The sequence below is a fragment of the Ipomoea nil genome, unplaced genomic scaffold, assembly GCF_001879475.1.
Source record: "Ipomoea nil cultivar Tokyo-kokei standard unplaced genomic scaffold, Asagao_1.1 scaffold2165, whole genome shotgun sequence".
Classification (NCBI taxonomy): domain Eukaryota; kingdom Viridiplantae; phylum Streptophyta; class Magnoliopsida; order Solanales; family Convolvulaceae; genus Ipomoea; species Ipomoea nil.
In genome coordinates this window covers 544,140-570,723 of record NW_017618593.1, presented here as the reverse complement: position 1 = coordinate 570,723, position 26,584 = coordinate 544,140, and positions in this window count along the sequence as shown.

The following is a 26,584-nucleotide window of genomic DNA, read 5'->3' as shown; positions in this document are numbered from 1 at the left end:
CTCGAATATTCTTTAAGGTTGTTATCAATGCCCATTCGCGGCTAATTTCTTGTTTGGTTTAGTGAATTGAAGCCCCGGAGTTCATTACGCTGTAAGGTTATTTATTTATTTTTATTATATATTTTTTATGCATTTGAGTATTAAATATTCTTCTAAGTTATTTGAAATAATTGTGTCATTTAATTGCTAGGGAGGCCTACTAGTTATTTATTTGATATAATTATTTGCTATATTAGATAATGTTGTGCTACAAATTACTCTAATATTCAGTAGCAACTGGGTTAATTATTGACGGCTTAGTGATAATTGGACTCGGGTAGAATATTTTCCTAAATTAAATGCAACCGCTTGTGCTTGTGTTATTTAGTTTGTCGGTTTTCCTAGTTCCTATTGCTGCTATTAAATTAAATCTACAGAGCTTGTCTTAGGTTATTTAGTAGTTAGGAGTAATTAAACCGCGTGTGCTTTAGTTACCTACAACTAAGGGAAAACGGAAATGAAATAATTTCACGACAAATATTCAACTGCATATTAATTACTTTATAAATCAATGATCAGTGTTAAACTCCGGTGGTGGATCTTTGCTGACCAAGGTTTCTTATTATAAGTGTTTTCGATATATTATTTTCACTGTTTATTCGTTCGATTAAATTTCTCGTTTATTTAATTTCTCTTTTATTTAATATTTATTCTCGATATATTCCAAACCCCCCATTATTTCCTTGAGCACAAAAGTTAAACTAGTTACTCCTCGTGGGATCGATCCTTACTCCCGCTACTACGTTTGTAAGGTTTTAATTTGGGAGCCTACGACAGCTCACCAAATTTTGGCGCCGTTGCCGAGGAGATTTTCTTGTTTATTTTGTGTTTATTTAATTATTTATTTGTTTATTTGTTTTCTCATTAATTTGTCCCAAAAAAACTTTTTAAAAAAAAATCTTTTCTTTCGTTACTCTTACATAATTGTTGCACTATCTTTAACGGTTTATGCCTATAACTCGATCTGCTAACAAAGAAGTCTTGCCGTACGATTCAGAAATTGAAAGAACTGTACGCAGGTGGAAGAAACAAGCTTTGAGGAAATTGGAGTTTAGTGATCTGGTTACCGATTCTACCAATTCTAATTTAGAAGAGGAACCCATGGCTCAAAATCAGACTTTAAAAGAGCTTGGAGCTCCAAATTTGGATCAGCAACCTTTATGCATTACTTTTCCCGCTCTGGATGCTAATATACAATTTGAACTAAAATCTGGGTTAATTTATCTTTTGCCTTCTTTTCATGGACTTGCAGGTGAAGATCCGCACAAACACTTAAAGGAATTTCATGTGGTGTGTTCGAGTATGAAACCCACAGGGGTTACTGAAGAACAAATCAAGTTGAGAGCCTTTCCCTTTTCGTTGAAAGATTCAGCGAAGGATTGGCTATACTATCTACCTTCTGGGAGCATCACCACATGGAATAACTTAAAGACATCATTCCTTGAAAAATATTTCCCAGCTTCAAGGGCGGCCAACATTAGGAAAGAAATCTGTGGTATAAGGCAAAACAATGGAGAGTCCCTGTATGAATATTGGGAGCGTTTCAAGAAACTATGTGCAAGCTGCCCACACCATCAAATTAGTGATCAATTACTTATTCAATACTTTTATGAAGGACTTTTTCCAATGGATAGAAGCATGATTGATGCCGCAAGCGGTGGTGCTTTAGTTGACAAGACACCGGACGCTGCAAGAACTCTAATTGCAAACATGGCTGCAAATTCTCAACAGTTTGGCAATAGACTTGTCCAACCGTCTAAGCAAGTGAATGAGGTAAATATTTCTGCTCTTGAACAACAAATTACTGGTTTAACTACTCTTGTTCGTCAATTAGCAGTAGGCAATATGCAAACTGTAAAAGCATGTGGAATTTGCTCGGTAGTTGGGCACCAAACTGATGCCTGCCCAACTCTTCAAGAAGAACCTATTGAACAAGTCACATGGCTGGAGGTTTTCCTGGACAACTTCAAGGTAAGTATGATCCATTTTCTAATAAATATAATCCTGGATGGAGGGATCACCTGAACCTTAACTATGGGAACTCACAAGGGAACCAGTTTGTTCCGAATCGTTCCAACTTTCAAACGTATAGACAACAATTTCCTTCCAGCCACCAACCAGCCCAAAGCTCTAGCTCAGGTATGAATCTAGAAGATATTGTTAAATCTCTTGCTACTAACACTTTGCAGTTTCAACAAGAAACACAACTATTCCAACAAGAGACAAGGGCTAGTATTCAAGAAACAAAGGCTAGTATACAAAACTTAGAAAGGCAAGTGGGCCAACTAGCAACTACGGTAAGTCGGTTGGAAGCACAGAGTTCTGGCAAATTACCCTCTCAAACGATCGTTAATCCTGAAGAGAATGTAAGTGTAATTATTGTGAGAAGTATGTCGCTGGAAAAGAACGTCGATATAAGCAAAGGAGTATGTGCAGGTATCAATGTCAATAATAAAGAGACGTCCCAAGGTATGCTTTCTTATTTTTCTGATTATGAACCAGTACCCCCATTCCCTCAAGCACTTTTAGAACCAATAAGAGGAAACTCAAATAATGATTTATATGAGACATTTCGTGAATGTGAGGCTAATAAACCATTTTTAGATTCTATGAAAAAGGTACCTCGCTATGCAAATTTTCTAAAAGAGTTATGCACTTTGAAAAAGAAACCAAATAAAGGAGTTGAAGAAGTGAAAGTGCAAGAGAATGTCTCTATGGCTAGTCAAGGCAATCTTCCTGAAAAGTGCAAAGATCCAGGTATGTTTACTATTCCGTGCATGATAAGTGGTGTTAAACTTGAAAATGCTATGTTAGATTTAGGAGCTTCTATTAATGTTATGCCATATCCTGTGTATGCTTCTTTAAATCTTGGACCCCTGAATAAATCTAGTATAGTAATTCAATTGGCTGATGGATCTACTACATATCCTAGGGGTGTGGTTGAGGATTTGCTTGTTAAAGTTAATAACTTGGTTTTTCCTGCTGATTTTTATGTCCTTGATATGGAAAATAATAATCAAATTTCTCATATTTTGCTAGGAAGACCATTTTTAAAAACCGCAAAAACGAAAATTGATATTCATAGTGGCATGCTTACAATGGAGTCTAATGGTAAATTTGTGAACTTTAATATTTATGATACCATGAAATCTCCTAGTGATGATAATTTTGCAATTTTTGTTGATTCCTTGAAACTTGTTAAATTTAATGCAATTGCTTCTATTGAAAATAAAGAAGAACCAAATAATAAATCATCTTTGAGTCCTAATCTGCATGAAGGGGCTGTTTCTTTGAATAATCATAATCATCGAAGGTACTCAAAAAGGCGATGGAAATTTAAAGAAATATCATAAGTCGAGCCAACGACGATAAACAAAGGCGCTGCTTGGGAGGCAACCTAAGGTGTGTTTGTTCCATTTTTATTTTATTTTATTTTATTCCCTTTTTCTGCATGTTTTTTTTTCAACATTGGGGACAATGTTGGTAATAAGTGTGGGGGAGGAGATTTAGTTTTATTATTTGTTTGCTGAATTTAGTTTTATTATTTGTTTGCATATGTCAAAATTTTCAAAAATTTTCACAAATATTTTCTTAGTATTTTATGCTAAATGAGTATTATTTTGAAAAATTACAATATTTTTTCTTTCTTGGAATTCATGACATGATTGAATAAATAGTTTGGCAAGTTGTGATTAGTTTGTTAGCATTTCTTGTTTGATATGTAGTGGCTATATTAAGTAAGAAATAAACATGTGAGTGTTTTGAGCCATTGACTGACACTTCGGTCTTATTTTCTTTCTATTGTGCGATTTCTTCCATAATTTTGTTTCTCTAGAACTTGCCTTGATTCTCTTTTAAAGCTAATTAGACCATGCATGATTCAAGTGTGATTAAGGCCATTATTTGATTTTGAGCCTCACTAGCCAAATAACCGGTTTGTCCCATGATTTATTTTCCTTCGTTAACCCACTTTGAGCTTTACGACCATTCTTTTCTTTATCTTGAACCACATTACAAGCCTTTTATATCTAAAAATAATGCCTTCACCCAGCTGAATAACTAGTGGAGCAAATTATGGATTATTCTTGTAATCTACGTGAGTTTGTGAAGGATAAGTGTGGGGGAGATCACCTACTCTTATTAATTTGTTTTGAGAGTGAGGCGGGTTGCACCTTTATTGCCAATTTGTCGTTGGTCTTCTAAGAGAAAATGAAGGCAGTTCATCATTTAAAAAAAAAAAAAAAGTATGGAAAATTGAAAAAAAATGAAATGGAAAAATGGAGAATATACGTTTGAAAAAGAATAATATTGCTGAAAATTTATGAGAAAATGAAAAAGAATCAGCAATTGATTTTGAGTTGAAGTTACTTCTAAATAAATGAAGTAAGGGGAAATTCTGGTAATACTGAGGAAGCATTCTGTACCTCAATGGGATGTGTTTTTTTTTGATTGGAAATTGAGGGTGTTGGATTACTTGTATTTATTTGTTCCTCTAGTTTGAAGCTTTTGTTTAAGCTAATTTCCTAAAAATTCCCTACCTTAACCCTAGCCCCATTACAACCTGTGAAAAGTCCTTATGATTTGTGTCATGCATGACTCTTGTAGTGGTGATTGAGAAGATATGCAAGCCTATGGTAGATCAATTTTATAGGAATGAACTTGAGTGAAATTTATACCCATCAAACACTTGAGTGATGAGTGATATTCCTGTGAGGGCTTACTTATTTAGTTTTCTCCATTTTCAAACAGGGTGCTAACTTATTAATTGCAGGGTGCTTCAGATTGTTGTTCATGATATGTTATGAGTTTTGGGAATTTCATTTCTATTTACTTCGCAAATAATATTTTTGCTTGGGGACAAGCAAACGTTTTAGTGTGGGGGAATTTGATGGGCATATTTTACGCTCATATTTTAGGTATATCTTTATAATATTTTTATATTAATTATTTAATATTATCTAATAATTAGTTCTTTTTATATACATAGTATAATGAGTTAATACCCAAAATAGTCCCTCGACTATGTCGTAATTACCAATTTGGTCCTCGACTATCATTCTTACCCAATTAAGTCCTCAACTATACAATTCTTACCCAATTTAGTCCTTTGTCAATTTGACTGTTTGTTGACTGTCAAAAGTGGAAATAAAGTTGTAATTTTACAAGTTTTCTCCTTCCTCCTCATTTAGCAGCGTCAAACCATGTAGCAATAAGTTCCGGTTGGGTTCTAAACCTGTCAGTATCGAAGTAGTGGTTGTGCATCGGATAGCCCATGAATTTGATTTCCAACGATTTTTTGACGATTGAAATCTGATCGGAGTGTATTGCTGCATGGTTTGGCGCTGCTAAATGGAGATGAAGGAGAAATCTTGTAAAATTATAATTTTATCCCGACTTTTGACAGTCAACAAACAGTCAAATTAATACAGAGGACTAAATTGGGTAAGAATTGTATAGTTGAGGACTAAATTGGGTAAGAATTGTATAGTTGAGGACTTAATTGAGTAAAAGTTACATAGTTGAGGACTTAATTCGGTAAGAATGATAGTTGAGGACCAAATTGGTAATTATGTCATAGTCGAGGGACCATTTTGGGTATTAACTCTAGTATAATCTATTCTTATACTATATATAATATATATAATATATAATTTATAAGAGTACATACTACGTACTTAATACTATATATATATATATAATATACAATATAATATATAATATAATATATATAATATATAATTTATAAGAGTACATACTACGTACTTAATACTATATATATATATAATATACAATATAATATATAATATAATATATATAATATAGAATGCATTATAGTATACATATAATGCGTACTACATTATAATTACTTATATATATATATATATATATATATATATATATATATATTATAAATCTAAACTTTACAATTGATTTTTTCTTTTTTGTACAGGCATGCATCATAATAACATGGCTGGAATTTTGGAAGACTCAGGCATAAGGCAAAATAATAGGAAAAATGAGTGGTAGAAAATGATTGGGAAAATATATAAATAGTTAAGGTTTTCTATTGTAAAAGGTTCATTCTTCCCCTCTCGAATATTCTTTAAGGTTGTTATCAATGCCCATTCGCGGCTAATTTCTTGTTTGGTTTAGTGAATTGAAGCCCCGGAGTTCATTACGCTGTAAGGTTATTTATTTATTTTTATTATATTTTTTTTTATGCATTTGAGTATTAAATATTCTTCTAAGTTATTTGAAATAATTGTGTCATTTAATTGCTAGGGAGGCCTACTAGTTATTTATTTGATATAATTATTTGCTATATTAGATAATGTTGTGCTACAAATTACTCTAATATTCAGTAGCAACTAGGTTAATTATTGACGGCTTAGTGATAATTGGACTCGGGTAGAATATTTTCCTAAACTAAATGCAACTGCTTGTGCTTGTGTTATTTAGTTTGTCGGTTTTCCTAGTTCCTATTGCTGCTATTAAATTAAATCTATAGCGCTTGTCTTAGGTTATTTAGTAGTTAGGGGTAATTAAACCGCGTGTGCTTTAGTTACCTACAACTAAGGGAAAACGGAAATGAAATAATTTCACGACAAATATTCAACTGCATATTAATTACTTTATAAATCAATGGTTAGTGTTAAACTCCGGTGGTGGATCTTTGCTGACCAAGGTTTCTTATTATAAGTGTTTTCGATATATTATTTTCACTGTTTATTCGTTCGATTAAATTTCTCGTTTATTTAATTTCTCTTTTATTTAATATTTATTCTCGATATATTCCAAACCCCCCATTATTTCCTTGAGCACAAAAGTTAAACTAGTTACTCCTCGTGGGATCGATCCTTACTCCCGCTACTACGTTTGTAAGGTTTTAATTTGGGAGCCTACGACAGCTCACCAACCATGATCCTCTTTACAAGGGGGGACTACGATCCTACACACCGTTGACGGGCACAGTCAGTGGATCGTAGCGGATCAAGCCCTACACATCGCTGAGGGACTCAGTCGGTGGGCGAAGATCCTCGGAGACTACGACCCTACACACCGCTGGCCCATCACTCGGTGGATCGCAGCCAGCCGTAACCCTACACACCGCCTGATTGCTCATTCGGTGGACTACAGCCTTCCTCGGGCTTATTGGCCCTACACACCGCCTGGCGCGTCCAGGTCGGTGGGTCATAGCACACGAGGCCCATGTGGACCGCAACCCAAGAAGAATGAATCGCAGCTCATAAGTTAGCCAAACAGTGGACCGCAGCCCTATATAATATTTATATACCTGACCGATCGCAACCGGCCTGGTTAACAGTTGGTATGGTTCTCAACCCATCCAACTGCCCGTATAGCAAATTTGATCGCAACCAAATTGGGGAATCATGCATCACATAACACATCATGGCACATAATAGCACATTGGGAAGGGGGAGACACATAAATAAGCTTAGTGTGATCACTCACATACTTCTGAAGCATCGTAAGGGGTTTCCCATGCAGTCCTTGCCTCTATGGTTTTTGTTGCATTTTGGGCAAGGGAAGCTCCCTGTATTAGCTTCGCTGTTTTCTGGGGGTGGCCTCTATCCAGCTGGATTGCTCGGCCTTGTGTTAGCGTCGTTTCTTGTTCTTTTCATAGGTGGCGCCCCACCTCATGTGTTCCTTTTTCGAATCTGTTCCTGAACCCCACGCTGTAGTAGTTGGATTCGATAGAGATTGGCGGCACTGGAGTAGGCCTCGTTGAGGGTCCGGGGTCTGCTTACTACTAGTGCTTTTCGGGCTTCGAAGTTGAGGCCTGACACAAATCTCTCTATTTTGGTTGTCTCTGTGGGGACTAGTTCTGGCGCGAAGCGTGCCAGTTCGAGGAATCGTTTATGGTATTCCATGACGGTAGTCGTTCCTTGTTTTAGGTGAAGGAACTCTTCGGGCATAGATGCTCTTACGTGGGCTGGGTAGAATCATTCTCGCAGTCGTGTTTTCAGGTTTTCCCAGTTGAACCCTTGTTATTGCCTGTAAGTGGGTCCCTCGTGGATCCACCAAAGGTCTGCCTCGTGTTCAAAGTAAAATGAGGTTACCTCTACACGACGTTCTTCTGGGTATTCTACCAACCCCAGAATCTTGTCAAAGGTCCGAATCCATTCCTCAAGGATGGCGGGATCTTCTTCTCCCGAGAAGGTGGGTGGTCGATGATTTGAAACTTGTCGGGCGACTTCTGAGTTTGTGTTTGGTGGAGGTGGTGGTGGTCGGTTGTTGCGGAGAGCTACGTCGCTTAGTGCTTGGGCGACTTGGGTTAGTTGCTGTAGGGTTTGAGCCAGGGGGTCGTGTGTAGCGGGTTCCGGAGTCCTTGATTGTCTTCTGGTTGGTGCAATGATGCCGATCTATAGAGCCAATGTTTATAGTAATGTTGAGTTAGAGTGTTGTACCCTTACCTTGATGTGATAAGCGAAGGGGACTTCTTTAGATTAATGAGGGATAAAGTGAGGGGAGGTTATGTGATGATAGGTAGGCTCACAATCTCACCGCGCGTCCTAAGATTCCTAATCCTATGTTCTTAAATACCTAGAGTTCAAGCCTAAAGTCCTAGAGTCTGATCTTAAAAGTCTTATCCTTGGGTCAAACTTAGGCTCTGATACCAACTGTAACACCCCGAAATTTTTAAACTTTTAAAACTTATATAATATAGGTGAATTCTCATTAAATCCCAAAATCAAACATAAGAGTGCGGGGTGCTATGCCACATCTGAGCTGGAGAACTCAGATGCACATGCTAACTAACTAAAATCCTCAATACGAATGTCAATACATAATCATGGCACGCAGGCCGAAAGGAAACTAACTAATATATGCTTTGGATCTCTAGCGCGCTCCGGGTCTACTCGTCGGTGCCTGAAAGCCAAATATATATGTTCAGCGAATGATGCTGGTAACCCACTCCAACGCGTTGAAATACAATACAGATAGATATATATAGATATATGAAAACCATTTTGAAGCAGGAAGATATATACTTAAGAGGCTCTAGTTTTAAAACCAGGAATAAACTCAGCAATTAGGGGCAAGCATAATAATCAATGATAACAGTTAAGTAGAGACAACCATCATAAAGAATATGCATTTAAGGTTACAGATCACTTTCAAATCAATCATATCATCATCCAATCATTATTCGTATCACGCAATCACACTTTGGTGGCGCCGCGGGGCCAATCGCATGCCCCGAACATGAGGGTTAGTGCTTATAGCACTAACACGGCCCCGAAGCACCCTACCTCATACCGCAGCATGAAGGGAGTTGATCGCAACCAACCCTATACACCGCTGACGAACTCAACGGCGGACCACAGTCCTACACACCGCTGACGCGCTCAGTCGGTGGACCATGATCCTCTTTACAAGGGGGGACTACGATCCTACACACCGTTGACGGGCACAGTCGGTGGATCGTAGCGGATCAAGCCCTACACACCGGTAAGGGACTCAGTCGGTGGGCGAAGATCTTTGGAGACTACGACCCTACACACCGCTGGCCCATCTCTCGGTGAATCGCAGCCAGCCGTAGCCCTACACACCGCCTGATTGCTCATTCGGTGGACTACAGCCTTCCTCGGGCTTATTGGCCTTACACACCGTCTGGCGCGTCCAAGTCGGTAGGTCATAGCACACGAGGCCCATGTGGACCGCAGCCCAAGAACAATGAACCGCAGCTCATAAGTTAGCCGAACAGTGGACCGCAGCCTATATAATATTTATATACCCGACTGATCGCAACCGGTCTGGTTAACAGTTGGTATGGTTCTCAACCCATCCAACTGCCCGTATAGCCAATTTGATCGCAACCAAATTGGGGAATCATGCATCACATAACACATTATAGCACATTGGGAAGGGGGAGACACATAAATAAGCTTACGTGTGATCATTCACATACTAAGAATAGTCCTAAGGGGTTCTTACGACTTCCACCAAGGTCAACGGGTTACCGATTCAACAAGCATGCAAATTCCTAAGACTCTTTTATCCTACGAGCGGTACCCGAACATCAAACTAAACTCAAGTACGACAAACGGGGTCCGTTGGGACGCCATGGGGAATGGGGAACATCAAACGGGGATGCCAAAGACCCGGGATGGGTGACAAACCAGCGGGTAGCCGGTGGGTGGAGGACCACCCGCCGGCGACGAGTTTCCGGGCAGCGGGTGCCCGGCGGGCAGTCGCCTGTCCGCCGGCTGCCTGCTGCCGGTGATACTCCTTGGGGCAGCGGGTAGGTGGCGGGTTCCCCTACCCACACCTACCCCCCACTGACTCCTTAACAGAAGACACGTCCCGGGATCCTCCGTGGAACCCGAAACCATGCTTAGACACTTTTAAACGCAAATAACGACACCACGTAGGCAATTAATGGATCAACTTCAAGAATCATATTGAACACATCCTAACATGACTTCTAAACATAAACAACACGCGAACATGCGAATCCCCACCCAAATATATATCAAGAACATCTCAATACAAATTCCCAATCCAACCTAGGGCTCTAATCCCACTCAAGCCATTAAAATCATATTTCATTTCCATCATTAAGAACCATCAAGATTTATCAAGAATCATCACATAAATATCAAAAACCTCTTTTTAACATTAAGATCATCAAGATCACTCATAAAGTCATCACATCAATTAATCAAGATTATATCACAAATATCATAAAGAAATTTATCAAGACACAAGTATATAGAGGGAGCCAAAGAAGGAGATCATGGCAAAGAAAATAGGTTTTGTTGAGACATGGGTTACGCTTAGCCTTAATTAATTTCCTTGGCTATGAAGGGTCTTTCTTTTAGATTTCTTCTTTCTTGATTTCTCCTACGGGAATTCTTGGGAATTCTTGTGTGGTGAAAGTTATTGTGGTGTGAGTTCTAGGTGCCTCCTATGTCCCTATTTATATATTTAGGAGTCCGAATTAGGGTCTAAGTGGTATGGATTTGCTAATTCTATTTCCTATAGGACTAAGGGATTGGCTTTAGGGATAAGGGCCCATGGACTATGGGGAACCCCCTTTTAGCTAATTAATGGAATTTAACTCCCTTTTTAGGCTGAGTAATTAATTAATTAATTTGGGTTTAGGGGTCGTAACACGGGGTGTTACATTGGCGGTTTTGTGATGTGATCTTGCAATGTACCCTCGTGTACTGTGCGTTCAGCGGTTTTGATTGACGGTTGTTGGAGGGGGAACGACGTTTCCCGGATGCAAAAGGTTGGACTTGGAAGTATAGGGTGACACTCGGAGGTAAAGGTTGGAACCGTAATAAGGCCGGGTGTAGACATAAGGTTGGAACAGGGCATAAGGTTGGAACTTGTGACATGAAGTGTCATTGTGGCATGAAGTGCCAATGTGTGGATATTTATCCTTATCTGTTGAGCATGTCGAGTGGTATTATACTTTGTGATCAGTAGAATACACCTCGAGTTGTACTTGTTATTGTTGTTGTCTTTGCCTTGATGTTTTCTGCTTTGTGATCAGTAGATTACATCTTGAGCAGTGTTGAGTTGTTCTGTTGTTGTTCATATCTTAATGTTGTCTTGGGATGTTGTTGGTCCCAAAAGAGGTAAGGTGAAAGTCTAGAGGGGGGGGGGGGGGGGGGGGTGAATAGACATTCAAACTTTTTCGCACAGCACAACAATTGCTAAGCCAGAGATAAACCAAAAATCTTAACTAGATTGTTAGAGTATGGTGCACAGCGGAAATAAATAAACATAAAGTGTGTGTGAGATTGTGTGAGCAGTATATCTCGTGTAGAGCAAATATGTAAAGAGCGGTACGTAAAGAAAGCAGTAAAGAACACAAGACAATTATAGTGGTTCGCGAGGTGGTGTAATCCTCCTACTCCACTTGCTCTTATCTCCAAGATACAATGAATTTCCGTGATCTAGTGCTTTGATCACAAAGCCCGCACTAATCACGCCCAGTGACACCACATTGCTGCTTCGGGTTTCACGTCGCCGCGCTACTATCCCAGGATTTCATGACTCCGCATTACTTTCCCCCCGTCTTCCACACTCCGGTAGAAACGTATCCCGTGATCTGGTGCTTTGATCACCAAGCCCACACCAATCATGCCCAGTGCCTCCGACACTGCTGCTTCGGATCTCACAGCTCCGTGTGACAATCCAGGATTTCACAGCTCCGTGCTACTTTCCTCCCTTCTCTTGTTTTGCTCCAAAACAAGTATTGTCTTGCTTCCAACTTCTGAGACTCTGTAGATGATCCTCAATGATGCACAGGTCTCTTTGATGAAGATAAAGACTATGAAATGATTTCTCTTGATAGCTCTGAGTGTTTTCTCTCTTTGAATATATCAAGTAAAGCACTTGATATTTTTGCTCTGCTTTGCTCTGTTTAAGAACTCTCTGAATATTTTTCTTTGAAGCTCTCTGAGTTCTTTTTCTTTTCTCACTTCTCACTTGAAGATTTTTGGTATGCTCTGTACCAAATGAGATTTTTGCTTTATGCTCTTTCAAGCTTAATTGCTCTATTCGATCCCTTTTATGGATTCGAATTTTCTGCTCTTGCTCTATTGCTCTTCACACTTCTCGTTATCTTCAAGTCTTCATATCTTCATCATTTTATAGCTGGTAATGAGAATCTGTCCGTTGGAAAGAGACGCTCTCATTTTTGAAATCTTGTATCTTTTTGTCAGAGATCTTATCTTATCTTCTGCAAAGATGTCAGAAAGGATAAGCTAGCCGTTTGATGGATCTTCATCTCCATGTAAATGAGCTCCCCAACTTCATATGATATTTCTCTGGTTTAACGTTGAGTGGGAATATCTGGGTGTAGAACGGCTTCTCTGATTAGCTCTGAAGTGGTTCTTGTATCTTTGGGATTTAAAAATATTCATCAATTTAATCCCATACTAGTTAAAACTAGTATTTTTCCTTGTGAGAATATTTTCACTGTAAGTTCATCTTCATCTTCTTCATTGCTTTGAACTTCCACCCAATTTGAATTTCTCCTTTGTAATTGACACCCAATTTCAATTGTAATTGGCTCCCAAACTGCTCCTGGTCTCCTTTGTAATTGACACCCAATTTCAATTGTAATTGGCTCCCAAACTGCTCCTGGTGCTTTCAATTGCTTCCGAATTTGAATCGTTGACTTTGACTTCGAAATTGGCTCCCAGACTTCTCCTGGTATTGAATTTCATCTATTGCTTCCGAATTTGAATTTTTGACTTTGACTTCGAAATTGGCTCCCAGACTTCTCCTGGTATTGAATTTCATCTCAAATGACTTCTTCTGGTATTGAATTTCATCTCAATTCAATTTGATCTCCATGTCTTCCTGGTATTTAATTTCATCTCAATTCAATTTGATCTCCATGTCTTCTTTGAATCGGTCCCCAACTTGAATTGCATCCCATACTACAACCTCAATTGGCTCCCAATTTCAAAAGCAATTTCATGGCTCCCATCTCGAACTGGCTCCCAATTTCAATTCTACATTGGCTCCCAAATTCAATTGCTATGAAATCGGCAACTGGCTCCCAATTTCAATTCTACATTGGCTCCCAAATTCAATTGCTATGAAATCGGCTCCCAATTCTAGTGAAATTGCTTCCCAATTTCCACTTGTAATCGGCGCCCAACTCCATCAGATTAGTTTAATTTGGCTTCTCAAATTTTACCTTGTAAAATCATTAATGATGAGTTTCGAACTTGAGCCATTTCACATAACATATCAAGCATCATCCACTTCGTCCGTACAGCTTTTGATTAAATCTCCAATCACATTTGATGTACTCCTTTCTTTCCATAGATGCTTGATCTCCAAGTCAATTTCATGCATTCTTCCAACATTAATTTTCTTCACGAAAATTCTTCTGGGATATCTTCTTTGAGTAGCATTGACGTGAATTATTGTATCATTCATCTTCTTCTTCAATTTGTCATTTTCTCCAGATAAATTCTTGATTTTAGGCTTTATATCTTCTTCTTCTATTTTCATGCATCTTCCTCTGTTTTTCTCTTTTCCAATTTAAATAATTTCCCGATCATGGTCTTAAGACTCTACTAGACCTATAAATAAAATTGGGGGATCTACAAATACAAATTTGGCATATCAAAACCATTACACTTTATTCCTAACAGATGTTGACTCCCATGTCTTTGTTGAGAGTGAAATAGAGTCTTTGCAGTTGACATCTCTCTTTACGGTTTTGAACTGATATATATTATATTCCGTTTCGAAAATGATTTTGTATAACACTATCTATGTATGATACTTGACGCGTATTGATGGGTTACCAGCATTATTCGCTAACCGGGCGTCGTCCCATTTCTTTATGTGCTTTTTAGGTCCTGAGTAGTCGGCGAGCGCGATAGTCATGGATAGATTAGATCCCGTACGTGGACTGTTTTAGTTGTGTTTTGGGCCTGTGTGCCCCTTATGTTGATCATATTAGTTTGTTGATGTTGGTTTTTTCCTGTGCGTTCACAATGGTGTGAACGTGGCATAACACTCCCTTTTTCCCAGTTTTTATAATAGTAGACTTCCGCTGTGCTTTGCTTTATGTTTTTGTGGTTAGTTTATCGTGCGTATTTAAGTTTAAAATGGCTTGAAAATCAGGGGTGTTACACATGGGGTCTTACATTCCTATCACCATCATCGCTTGGAAATCGACCATGTATATATATATATATATACACTCGGTACTCCTCAAGTTTTGTATCTATCACCTCTCTAAACAACCTCATCAAAAACCCAACCTCCTCCTACATGCATGCATGCATGTCACTTATCACATTGTACATTAATTAATTAATATATAATTACCCTTAAATGGTAATAATATGGAGTATATACTGTTAGTGTACAAATGATACACTTTAAAATCCTATTATAAGATTGGCTAATTTAATTGACAAAAGGTTAGAATTATTTTTAATTGATAAATTAATCTGGACCGTCTCCTATCTAGTGGCTCTCTTCAGTTCTCTGCCTATTGGTTGTATTGGCTGATAGCCTTGTGTACAAACCCATTGTAAAACCTTGGTGAACATCTAGTGGATTGGGCAGACGTGAGTTGCCCCGCAGACGTAGGAAAAGTGCTCTGAACTACGTGATCAACTCCTGTGTACTTGATTTAATTTCTTACCTTTTTATTTCGTTATTTTTTTTTTTAAAGCAACCATGTAAACGTAGATTAATGAAGCAAAGGAACAATAGAGTCAGGAGGGACAGAGTCCCAATACATCGAACCAGCCTGTGAGAAGGCGGCTGAAGCTAGAGTATGAGCGAGTAAATTAGCCGATCTAGGCACTAAGGAAACAAAACAATAAATAAAAGTGGCCATAATGGTCCTAAATTGGTCAATGACTAAACCGACATAGGAGAAGATTGAGACCTGACGAGAGGATAAGTTAGTCTGAAGCTCTGAGCAGTTAGTAAATAAGAAACTGATAACAAGCCATGATCCTTGAGCCACGAAAGCACCTCCTTACACGCCATGGACTCGGCCATAAGAGGAGAAGAACACCCCACGAGCCGCCCACTGCATGCCGCCAAGAAGCCTCCACCATGATCCAAGAGAACCGCGCCGCAGGATGCCTCCCGGACGGAGGATGATACCCCGCGTCAATAAAGCAAGAAGGCTGGACAGTCACGGGAAGAACAACATGGGACGGTGCGGTTGCTGGCTGACGACAGTGAACCTGCCTCCACGCGATAAGAGCGGAAGACAATTGTCCCAAACAGCCGCATTTCGTGCCCTCCAAAGATAGTACAGAACTACTGCAACCATACCAACAAGATCCTTAGGTAACTTAATCATCACAGACGAAAACCACATGGAGAAATCTAAGCCATCAAAACAAAAGGAAGAGGGATGGACGATGCATGCCAAACGAGCTTTGAATAATCACAAGAAAGAAATGCATGCATAATATTTTCATGACTAAGACCACACATAGGGCATTTAGGATCCCCATCAACCCTCTTTAAAATCAAATTCGCGGTGGTAGGGAGGATATCACACAAAGCTCTCCATAGAAAGGTTTTTCACTTTGGGGGATTTTAATTTTTCAGAAGGAAACCCATCTATCAAAGCTCCCTGGGCCATTCTCGTATTCGCCTACAAGGCTCCTATAATCATTCTTTACCGAATAAATCCCCTTAGGGTCGTTAAACCAATACTATGAGATCTCATAGCTCGGGCTAACAAGGATCCTTGAGATGCGACACTAGTATAGAACAGTTCACAGGCGTCTGTTGTTGGAAGTAATAGGCATCTGTTCCACAACAGACTACAAACCAGACGCTAATGGTCATGTCTTTAGGCGTCTGTTCCTCAATAAACAACCGACGCCTATCGTTCTTATATTTTAAGGAAATATAAGGACAATAGGCGTCAATTTCTCAATGATAACAGGCGCCTTTTGTCCTTATTTTTATATAAAATTATAATTTTTCCTACCTGCTACTATAAATTTCAGCATAAACTCAACACAACATCAAATAATAAATTACAACAATATTTCAACATAATCAAATAATCATTTAATCTTAATCAATAATATAATTTAAACTACAACACAGTCAATAATATAATCTAAGACAAATATAAAAATATAATTTAAACTACAACACAATCCATAATATAATATAAGACAGGCATTCAAGCCTTTAATCCCTCTTTATTGAAAAATAAAATATACTATAGATTAATTTAAAACCTTATCTATGCATCCAAAACTAGAGAAATTGAAAACCCCCTACTTTTACATCCCCATCTTCAAATGAAGACAGTAGCGATAAATGTCAAGATATATCCCATGTATTTTCTTGTAATTATAAGCATATTAAGACAAGTCTATAGGTTGAGAAGGAAACTTACACTTTAGAGGGTGATGATTTTTTTCTTTTGAAGAAAGAGTGATGATAAATATCCATTGCTTCAAATCACCTGCATGTTCCAAAAACCAAATGTAAAACAATTAAGATAACATATATAATAAAATAAACATCACATTCCTTATTCTAATATTAATCCATTATGTTGAGTTGAGAAAAAAAGATTAACACTTCCTTATTCTAATTGCCTTCTTTTTATATGTAAAAATCATGCCTCCACTACAAGAATAAAGACATTTAGTGACAAATCTTTTGTGACACTTCATAATTTAGTCACAAATAATACTCTTTTTGTGACCAAAAAAATAATTCGACACTTGTAATTGTGATAACCTTTGTTTGGTTACAGATAATATGGTAATTGTGACGAGTAAGTATTTGTTACAAATAAGTTATCACTATTTCTAGAATAATAGTATCGTAACATGCGTTGTCACTATTTGTTGTCACTAAATGTATGTTTATTTTGGCGGCATTATAATTATGGCGGGAACGAATGTAATTGTGACAAAATATAATGTTGACACAAATTTTTGTACTTTTTGTGACAAATAGTTGTTGGTCAATCTTGTTGAGAATATTCGTGACAACATTTTTTGTCAATAAAAATACAATTGATTATTAGTACCATTAGAAATGAGAAACAATTGTGAGAAGAAATATTGTTGTCACTAATATTGTCATTTTTTGTGATGAAATTGTTACAAATATTTTTTACGCTCTATAATTTCGTAACAAAAATTACTAAATTGTGATAATAATTGTGTTGATTTCTTTTTTTGTCACTAATTTATTATAATTGTGACGAGTAATTAATTGTTAGAATGACTTCGTCATTATAGTTAAACAGATTGTTATTGTGTGAAATGAATGTAATTGTGAAAATATATTTTATAATCACTCATTTTAAACGTTCTTATGTGACAGATAAGTTCACGATTACTTATTTTACTAATTTGTGATATCATTTTTTTTTTGAAAATAAACATGTATATTTTAGTACCAACAATATATTTCAAAAAGATTTATTAAAATTAACCATTCAAACTCAAAATATAAAAGTAAAGAATTCTAAACTTATAAATACAAATTCATATAGCACTCAATCATCCTCATCGTCATCACCACCTTCCTCATCTTTAGATGTTGGAATCTCATCATTATCATTAATAAAAGCATCTCCATCACTATCAATTTCATCTTCTTCGATACTCATGGTATGAACATTTGATGAGCTTACTTCAACAGTTGCAGCATCCAAATCAGGCCTATGCAATACCATAACATCATTATTATATATCTTCCTAATTAGAACCTTGAATGGTAAATGTGATACCCGATTTTTTTTTAGCCCTTCTAAATTTTTCTTTTTCCGATTGATCATTCATTTATTTTCTAGTCAAGCAATAAAAAAATTAAAATCACATTATCCTTATCCTATTATTATTGTTATAAATAAATACAGAATAAAGTATGTATAATTATAAGTATATGGGTAATATTTTGAAATACAAAATAATTATTTTAATATAAATTGTGTACATACCATTTTGAGTCATATAATTATATATGTACATTTTATATACTTATGTATTATATGTGTAGTACATATATTATTTGTATGTAAGTAATATATATATATATATATATATATATATATATATATATATATATATATATATATATATATATATATAGGGGTGATCACATGTGGCCATGTTGTTAGGTGTGGTCATATGGTCAATTATAGGTCAATCTAGGTCAATCAAGTACATATATTATTTGTATGTAAGTAATATATATATATATATATATATATATATATATATATATATATATATATATATATATATATAGGGGTGATCACATGTGGCCATGTTGTTAGATGTGGTCATATGGTCAATTATAGGCCATTAGATTAGATAGATCCAATGAATCATATTAATCAAGATTTTTGTAATATTTTCGCGCACATCCTCCTCCCCAACGAACTGCAAGGGTAAACTCGTCATAAAACACCGAAATAGGGAAAATCACATTGTTGTGTGTTTTATTACACTATTGGTTCATGTTGTCAACACTGTTGGTGTATTCTGGAACCCGACCGCTATAAATGGCCACTGTAATTACCATAACACGGGAATACACCATTGGTGTGTTTCACTGTGGTGTGTTTTATTACACTATTGGTGTATGTTGTCAACACTGTTGGTGTATTCTGGAACCCGCCCGCTATAAATGGCCACTGTAATTACCATAACACCCCCACTTACCAAAACGCGCAAAAATCCTCAGAATTACCATTGCCATTAGATTAAACTAATTCAACGACACAGATACGAACACACGACCACACCTAATGACATGACCACATATGAGCGTTTTTCTATATATATATATATATATATATATATATATATATATATATATATATATATATATATATATGGAAGGGATCAGGTGCATTTGTTGCTTCCCGTGCGGTTGATTAATGTGCGAGATGTTAATATGCGTGAGTTTTGTACTTAATGTGCCTGAGTATTGTGTTTAATGTGCGTGAGATTTGTGTTTAATGTGTGTGAGTATTTCATAATTACGAGCTCAGAAGGAAGCAGAACAGAAACTCACGCACATTAACGCCCATGCTTCTTGTTACTTCTTCCTTCAATTTGGCCATGGATTCTGGATTATCAGCTACCTTCAGTGCAGTTGAATGCTTATATAAATGACGCACTCACAGTGAAATTTGCACAGCAGCATCATCATAATTCTTAACCACAATAGCCCGCCTCCGCATCATCATCATCTGGGGGGGGCATCATCATCATCGGGGAGGGAGCAATGACTACTGGGGATGGGGAAGAAGCTGAAATCCATATTTTCTGCTGCATTTTACACATTCACGCACATTAAGTACAAATCTCAGGCACATTAGACACAACACTCACGCACATTGAGTACAAATCTCACGCACATTAATAACCGCACGGAAAGCATTCAACCGTACGGGAACCTTTCACTATATATATATATATATATATATATATATATATATATATATATATATATATACACACACACACACACACACACACACACAAGTGTGTTTTAAAAACAAAATATATATTTTGGTTCTAATTACCTTAATAGAGATATATTGTATGCTTTTATATGATAGAAATCTTTAGGTAATTAACTAAAATTATTCTTTCCATTAATTACTAAGTTGACTAAGGTTAGATGATGATCAATATAGATACTCTTTTCCTTCTTCTTTATTCTTGGCCGATTCTACTAGCAAAAGAAAAAAAAAAAAAGTCCTCTCTTCTTCCCATCTCTTCATTTTCGAAATTCTAAAAAGAAAAAAAAAAATTCTTCTCCTATTCTTCTCAAGAGTTGAAACAATCTACGCAGGCCTAAGGAGGAGAACTTAGAGCATTAAAAGATTAAAAAGATTTGGGAAGAAATTGTTCCAAGTAAGTGGTTGTCCTTTATCTTACTTTGCCCATCTTTGTTTTTTAAAAAATAAATGTTTGATTGGTCGAAAGCTATGAATCAAATGAATTATTTTATGAAATGACCAAGTGTTATCTGAAAATTTTGGTATGATGTATTAGTAAAAAATGCTAAAATATGACATTTTGGTTGGTTGATTTTGTTGTATGAATCATATCTAGATAAATTATATTCATAATAGTTGAAATATATAATTTTTTTAGCATTGAACATGTATTATGCTAAAAATATGAGTGTAATGTTTGATTTATTATATGTTCTGTACTTACACATATATATACTTTCGTATGTATTTTGTATATATAAAAAAAGAGTAAAAGACATTTTTGGTCCTATACTTATAGTGGCTTAGACAATTTTAGTCCTTTATAAAAAAATTTGCCATTTTATGGACAGAGTTATTGTGGAGGACATTTTTGGTCCTCCGTCTATATTTTTGTTAGATAACCGTCTGAGAGAGGGGTAATTACGTCAATTTAGGCTATCTCCTTCTATCTATTATATATATCTATGTGTGTTTAGTTTTCTTCTCGGTCATAATTCGAAGGAGTCGGAGAGTCCAAGTTGCAGTAAAGGCATGGTTGTGGGTAGAGCATTTCGTAGTGCAAAACTACAAATAAATGAGGGTCAGAGTAAAGGCATGGTTGTGGGTCCAAAATCGTCCATCTCACAGTAAAGAGATAGCCTAAATTGACGTAATTGTCCCTCTCTCATACAGTTATCTAACAGAAATATAGACAGAGGACCAAAACTGTCCTCGCCACAATAACTCTGTCCATAAAATGACAAATTTTTTTATAAAGGACTAAAATTGTCCAAGCCACTATAAGTTTAGGACCAAAAATGTCTTTTACTCATAAAAAATTATTTTATTATTATTGAATGACATATATATATATATATATATATATATATATATATATATATATATATATATATATATATATATATATATATATATATATATATATATATATATATATATATTAGTATATTTTATGAGCGATGCGCAAACAATAGGTGCCCAATATAAATACATTATATTAAAATTTTAAATATATTTAGATTTTAGATATTTAAATTATTCTAAACAATAATAATAATAATGTAAATCCTTTTTATAAATTTGATATTTATATTTTATGTAATAATTAACATATAACTCAAATATATAATGTGTATATATTATTATTAATGAAGAAGATAAGAAAATATATGGTGGATGCATGTGCATGGTAACAATAGTGGAAAAGATAACGGAAGTTATAATGGTAGGGGTATGTTTGTCCAAAATATTTTAATATACAACCTTTATAGCATAATGTACAAAAAAAAACTTAACGGAAAAAACTGACATAAATCAGGGGTATAACTTTCATTCACACTTATTACGTTTTTAGATACATATATATATATATATATATATATATATATATATATATATATATATATATATATATATATATATATATATATATATATATATATATATATATATATATATATATATATATATATATATATAGAAGAGCGCTCATATGCGGCGGGGTCTTACGGTGCGGCGGTGCGGTCAAATTTCAGAATACACCAACAGCGTTAACAATATGCACCAACAGTGTAATAAAAACACACCCCAATGAAATGTAATAAAACATCACAAAATACACCACAGACTCAAAAAAACACACCATATAACTCACCACCCCCAATGGTGTATTTCCGAACAGTGTATGGTGTTTTTACTCACACCTAATGGTGTGAGTTTGGTGATGCAGGGCTCTGTTTACTCTGTTTTGTGTGGTGTATTTCCTAACGTTGATGGTGCATATTTGGTGAACTATTGGTGTTGCCGCACCGTAAGAAATAACCGCACCGTAAGACACTACCGCACCTGAACCCGCCTCTATATATATATATATATATATATATATATATATGGAAGGGTTCACGTGCGGGTATAGCTTCCTGTGCGGTTGTGCGGTTAGATCTGAGCCGTTGATCAAATCTAGATCAACGACTCAAATCAATGAAATTTAAAAAAAAAAAAAAAAAAAAAACGCACCTTAAGATCTTAAGCACAAATTCACACACATTAAGTACAAAACCCATGCACATTAAGCACAATCTCACGCACATTAAGCACAAAACCCACGCACTTTAAGTATTAACTCATAGACCTTAAGTTTCAACAATTACTGACATTAAGCACAAACTCACGCACATTAAGTACAAAACTCACGCACATTAAGCACAAAACCCACGCACTTTAAGTATTAACTCACAGACTTTAAGTTTCAACAATTATTGACATTAATCACTAACCTCACACACATTAAGCACAAACCCTACGCAAATTAGGCACAAAATCCACTCACATTAAGAACAAATCTCACGCACCTTAAACACAAAATCCCACACTTTAAGTTTTACAAACTACTCACATTAAGCACAACCCCACGCACATTAAGCACAAAACTCACGCATCTTATATACAAAACTCACGCACATTAATCACAGAACCGCTCACATTAATTTTGACCTAGATGCAAAAATTACAAATTTCCCACCGCATTATTTTTAAATTTTGGTAATCCTGGACATTGATTTAAGCGAGATGAATGACCTAGATTAAACGGCACAATCGCACCTGAACACCCTAACCGCACCAGAACCTATATATATATATATATATATATATATATATATATATATATATATATATATATATATATATAGGGAATGGATCAGGTGCATTTGTGGCTTCCCGTGCGCTTGTGCGGTAGATTAATGTGCGTGAATTATATACTTAATGTGCGTGAGTCACGTGCTTAATGTGCCTGAGATTTGTACTTAATGTGCGTGAGTGTGTAATGTTAATGTGCGTGAATTTTGTACTTAATGAGCCTGAGTATTGTGCTTAATGTGCGTGAAGTTTGTGCTTAATGTGCGTGACTTGAGTTCAGAATTTCGATCTCAGAAGGAAGCAGAACAGAAAGAGAAGGCGGGTGAAGCTTTTCTGATTGTGTGTGAATGGATGGATATATGTAAACGCACATATGGCTGTTCTAATTTTATGTTAAAAACAAGACAAAATTCATTCCTTCCCCACCACTTCGAAACAAAAAACAAGAAAAAAATGCAGCAGTGGATGCGCATAATTTTCATAGCAGTGGATGAAGAACACACTCACGCACATCAAGCACACAACTCACGCATCTTAGGCACAAGACTCACACACCTTAAGTACAAAACTCACGCACATTAACATTACACACCCACGCACATTAAGTACAAATCTCAGGCACATTAAGCACAATACTCACGCACATTGAGTACAAACCTCACGCACACTAATCAACCGCACGGAAAGCATTCAACCGCATGGGAACCTTACACTATATATATATATATATATATATATATATATATATATATATATATATATATATATATATATATATATATATTCTGTTGTGACCTTTCTTAAATTATTTTACTCAATTATTAATATTTATCTTAATTGCAGAATAAACTTCAAGAAGATGAAGAGAAGAATAAAGAAAAGATTTCAGCTGCACCTCTACCACTTGTTGAGCATTTTGATTTGGTATTAAAAAGAAAGTCGGCTATGTACGTGGTTTTGGTCTTAAGGGGATAACTTAAAAAGCCAGGAGAAGATTCTTCTTCAAGTAGAGATAGAAGCTGCAAAGAATTTAGAAGAAGAAGTTGCAAAATTTAAAGAAATCGCACAAGCAGCTTTAGAGAAACAAGCTGCTGAAATCAAGCAAATTTTTGCTCACTTAGCAATAAATCAAGGGCTTCAAAATATGCTAAGCAATGCATCTCCATCAACTAACTCAAGTGAAGAATAATCAAGACATTTTATTTTAAAACGTTTGTATTTGAATTCAGTTGTATTTCTTACAAAGTATATTTGTTAGACAATGATGTCTTTATATATATATATATTTTTTTAAATTTGACGAGTAACATTTGTTGAATGAATTATTTCATTCCAAATAATAATTAAATTAAAACATTTAATTATGACAAGATTTTGAAATAAATAATTTTATATTTTGTGCATTTGGCTAGTATTATTTGAAAAAAGAATTGTGACCAAGAAATTGAATTGTTGTACGACTTTAGTTACCACTAATGATTGTTTTAGAGTTAACTTCTTTTGTCACAAATAAATACAACATTTGTTACCATGATTATTGTCACAACAAAGTAATTATTGATACCACTTTTTTGGTCACTAATAATCATTTTTGCGTCAAGAATAATTCGCACAAATAAGTACAACTATTTTGACTAAAGTGTTGTCACAATAAAATAATTAATTGCAACGATATTAGTTGTCACTAGATCAATTTTTTGTAATAAAATATTGGGTCACAAATTATACATTTATTGTGACAACTATTGTTATCACTCAAATACTTCTTTTAGTGTAAGTAAATATTGTCACAAAAGTAGTGACTAATTGTGAAAACTTTTCAAAAGTCGTCACTAATACAATAGTGACGGAGGATATAGTGACGACATCAAAAATTGGTCACTAATTTCAATAGTGACCAAAATTGATAGTTTTGGTGACAATTTCTATTATCACTAAATTTGAAATTTCTTGTAGTGCTCTTTGCTGTCAATTACAGCTTTGAGTAATAGAATTTCATTTACCTTTTTTTTTTTTTTAATCTCTAATAGGCCAACTCCCATCTTCTCTCAATTTTTAATTCCCTTTTGAAAACCAGCAATAACATAAGATAAAATCTTGACCATAATTTGAGAACTTACTGATGTGAGATCTAAATATACAAAGTATAATCTACGAGAAACTTAACTCGTAGTAGCGGAAGCGGAAGCACGGTAGATCTCCAGCCATGGTTGATATCCTGTTATGTTGACTCTTGAACAGTTGATCTGCAGAATAGGGTTAGCCGTTTTGTCTCATACTTAACTCAAAACCCTAGATGGTGTATTGGTATTTTCTGAGAAGTATGAGTACCATATAATATCATGTATCCTATATCCCATCAATACAGGCTTTATATAGGCACATTGGTGGAATACAGACTTAAACCTAAAGGTCCAACCCAACCAATTACTTAATGGGCCTAGTCCACTTGCACCACATAAGTAAGACCCATAATATATAATATATATTATACGGGAAAGTCTTACAGTCTCCCACTTGGTGCAAGTACTAGCAAACTCTCATCAAAGAACAAAACACACGAACCATAGTAATATGTCATCTACTGAACAAGTGAGTAATATCTCCTATGATCACATGCATTTTGATTCCCCAACTTGAATCCTTTATGATCAAACCCAATGTTTATTCTTGGTACCTTAATGGATGTTTCTCAAAATAAAATATATATGCACAACTGAAGAGAGAAAACCATCCAAATTGTACAAAATAGTACATTGTATGATCTCTAAGATCCTTAAAAGCATGTCTTAAGTAGAGATCTCTTAATGTTAGTATAATGCTAACTATATTCCATGACTTATTTATAACATAACTTAAGCACTACCTCTAACGGCTAAGAGCTTGGAGTTGACACGTCTGTCACTCCCATTCATCAAAATAGCCAAAAGATAGTTTAGTCATAGAAGCATTCCAACAACTTGGACAACAAACTAAAACTCTAAGTCCATAAATTTGGAATGTTAAACATACACCATAACTTCCCAAATAATCTCAAGGTCCACCTCAAAATGAACTGAACATTATGAGTCTTACTTTTATGTTTCTCAAAATTGTCTTTGAGCCTTACAAACCAAAATTGGCCCAGGATCAATTTTGAAGAAACTTAAAGACTATTAAATGCTGAAGAATTTATTAAATAACAGTGCACCACAAGTTAAATGTTTTGTGCTAATAAACTCTTTAATATTGTTACAACATTTTTATAAATATGTTGCACAACCAATATGAATTTATATGAACAAATACAAGATTAATACTTGTGGAGTCTTTTGGACTTATTGTTTGACATACAATCCAATATGGGATGTATGAAGCCAATTAAATCCAAAATCTTTAGTGGAGTATCTTAATGATCATTTTTCTAAATGATCACTCCCACTGATTAAGATA